Consider the following 3,492-nt stretch of genomic DNA (forward strand, 5'->3'; position numbering starts at 1 on the left):
CGGGGCAGGGGAGAGCCCCACTGAGTGTGTGTGATGGAGAGCGAGAGAGAGTGTGTGTGTGTATGAGTAAACATAAAAGCACAGATATACATTTATGATCTGGAATGTCTGAAGCAAGTTGGCTTTGATTTAGGAGGATCAGAATATGGAAACAATCATTTTATTAAGATGACATGAGAGCAGGTTTAAAGTGGTAAACTCTGTAAAGATCTGTACATAGAGTAATGTGTATACATACAAAACTAAGAAGAGATATTAGAGTAAGAAAGTGTGTTGATCCTCTACAGACCCGCAGCTGTAAATACACGTATATATATTTATATATTATGACTTATTTCTACATTTCTAACTCAAAACAAATGAATGTTCCATCTCCTTTTGCTTTTGTGACGTTACCTCGCCCCTGTAGTGAAGCTCTGGAGGTGTCGGTGGCAGAACCCACACGATTTCCTCGTAATTCTATGTTTTTCCAGCTTTTGTACTTGAGATTCTTTTGTACGATCCCGATGGAGTTGCGTGCGATTTGCCGGAGAAGCGTGACGCGTGTGTGGAATGACTGTAACTCAAGTGACGCATCAGCCTCATCCTTTATTCAGATGGATGCATGCTATGTAAATATCGGACGTGCAGAGTTTGAAGACATTGTCTCAGTGTCACCTGGAGATCTGGGTCTATGTCTCGGTTTCTTCACACAGAAACACATATTTACGTGTGTGTTTTCTAAGCACGCCTCCTCCATGTCTGAACCTGCCATTTATGAACCAAAATGTGACGTGTCTTTCCTTTGACATCCTGTATATCAATAAAGAACTATTATTCCTGGGTTTACCTTGAATAATTGTTTTGAAGCGTCTGAAAATATACAAATACAGATCATAATGCTCATGTTTCCTCCTCAGCTGTGAGAAAAACACACAAACAGAAAGCAGTTATCGTCTCTTATATTGTGACAGGAATTATAGGTATTTTACTACCTGAGGTGCACGTTTGATAACTCCTGGCTCATTTCTTGTTTTGCTCCTATCTCCCGGTCTTCCTCTGGTATCTTAAAATTGCCTTTGAGGATCTGCGACGCAAAAAACGCCGCATCCAGTTTGAAGAAGTCTGAGATAATCTGATGCCTTGAACAACGGGAACTGGCAGCTGTGGATTTTGACGGCAGGTCGTCGTCACTCTTGCTGCACAGCGGCACCGGCTGGATTTAAAACGTTGATAAAAAGGAATTTTAATAACTTTCCCTCAAAAAAACTTCTCTCTACCTGCCGGTGCTCAGGGTCTGTGGGCATAAACTCTCTCCCCTCTCCAGTCCATTTATCTCACCCAAAAGTATACAAACCCGCTTTGTAGATAAGCGATGAGGCGAAGCTGCCTGGGCGGCACATTGTGGACTGGCATCTTTGATTGCAAACCAGCCATATGAAAAGAGAAGAGGTGGAATTCAAAGAGAGTTCAGAGAGAATTGATGATTGAGATATTGAACCGCTATGAAATACTTGTTAACATGCTAATTTACTGAAGTGTTGTGTCTGAAGTGATTCTTATTCATTTTATTTTTGATCACTGATTCTCCCATGAGGAACCAAAAAGCAGCCGAGAGATCCGTCCAAAAGATGCAGCGCTGGGAGACTCTTTAAATTCATCACGCTAATCACGCTAATCACACTCAAGATTTGTCTGGCAGAGGACTCAAGCTCGTCTGGAGTGGAGCGGAAACAACGTCTCGGTGGAGGATAGTTGCAGTCATCATAGTGAAAGTTACCCTGTCTGATAGAGTTGCAAACACGCTGCAGTCTGGGCGTGAACAGCGACGCGTTTCTGCCACAAACTGTCTAGGAAGCTAGAAGATGAGAGCCGAGTCGCTCGGTATCATCACATCAGATCTCTAATCTGCAGCATCAGCTTCCCTATTGACAGATTTAAGGGATTGGGGTCATTGTGTTGGGAGGATTACTGTGCATTAGTGGACCCTCTCTGAGTCGCACACACACCAGTTAATGTAGGCCAACAGAGGCAAGGTCACTTCCTTCACAAAGCTGGTTTACCACCGGTGTTTCACATGTGGAGGCAGGGGTTCATGACGGGAACAAACCATTTGGTGAGACGCTGCAGCTATGAGTGCTCACATTTAGCTGTCGCTTGATCCAACACAGAACTTGAAGATGAATGCAAAGATGAAGGTGTGGAGGTGACGATGAGTCAGGCTGTGCTGGCAGCCACACACAGACATCGCTGTGCTCTCACAGTACACGTGTTGTTGTCAGGGGGTGAGGCGATATCGCTCTGCGTGCCTCCGACATCATTCCTCTTCATTCTCAGCAGACGCATGAGAGAACGATGGAATCTGGCTCGGTAATTAATTTGTTTATCTGTGTAAAGAGTTGAGACATGTGGGAGGCTGTCTCTCCACAGCAGGGTGCTGCCATATACAACGTTTACCCCCCCGAGGGAGAGGAGGATATATAAATACAGAAATGCCCAATGTATGCAAATATGAAAACCTGAAGTGTAATATATTTCATCTTAAATACAAATAAGATACTTTCCAGGAAACCATTAAGAAATACCGGGAGCAAAAGCACCATATGGAAATGGAGTCAAGCTAATGAGGGAATGTTTAAAGGAAATAACAATTTATAACAATCCATCATCTGGAATGTTCCGTCTGAACTGATGCTGCAATAAAGAGAAAACTGAGCCAGGATTGCAAAATAGTGAAAGTCAGAAATGTATAGAAGCGCAGTGCAACAAAATGATTCATCCAAAACGTTTGAGTGACTAATTTGGGATTTAAGGTCAAATTCTGACACATGATGATGCTGATGATGATGAAGGCTGAAGTGAGTGGTGTTTGTGAGACACTATGTGGCGTTGAATGATTCTGCCTCCCCTTGAATGAAGCCGTTGTTTAGCAGGAGGGCCCCTGGTGTTTAACCAGCTGGTGAGTGAGGTGTTTGTATGCAGCTGGGTGCGCCGCTTGATGTCTCACCAACACACTGCAGAGTTATCAACCTGAGTGACAACATCGCAGCTCCTGATGTGGAAAACTGTAATTACAGCGTGTCTGATGTGTTCAGGATTACACTCCAGCACATTAACCCCAGTGACTGATGGTGAAACCAGGAGGAAACGTCAGACTTCATCACGTTTTGTCAGTCGAGGAAACGCCGACCCGCCGCTGTCGCCTTCGCTTGTTTTGCTTCATGGAACTGCACTTTATTACCTCTGAATGGCAGCCGCTTATTTCAGCTGCAGCTACAGACCCATTTCCCATGTTCTGTCACTGCTGCTGCTTGGAACCGTCTCTCACAGACAATAAGAGTGTGTGTGAAGCTACACACACACACACACACACACACAGATGACCAATGCACATGGTCATCACATGCTCTTCACCTGCTTCACCTCCAACTCTGATTTCCCCTCAAACAGAATTTCCGAATCGTTTTCAAACCTCTTTGCTTTGCGTCACTTCCCCCCCCACACACACACACA

Source organism: Genypterus blacodes, unplaced genomic scaffold (genome assembly GCF_046128005.1).
Source record: "Genypterus blacodes isolate CSIRO-AG114 ecotype Tasmania unplaced genomic scaffold, CSIRO-AGI_Gbla_v1 ptg000023l_1, whole genome shotgun sequence".
Classification (NCBI taxonomy): domain Eukaryota; kingdom Metazoa; phylum Chordata; class Actinopteri; order Ophidiiformes; family Ophidiidae; genus Genypterus; species Genypterus blacodes.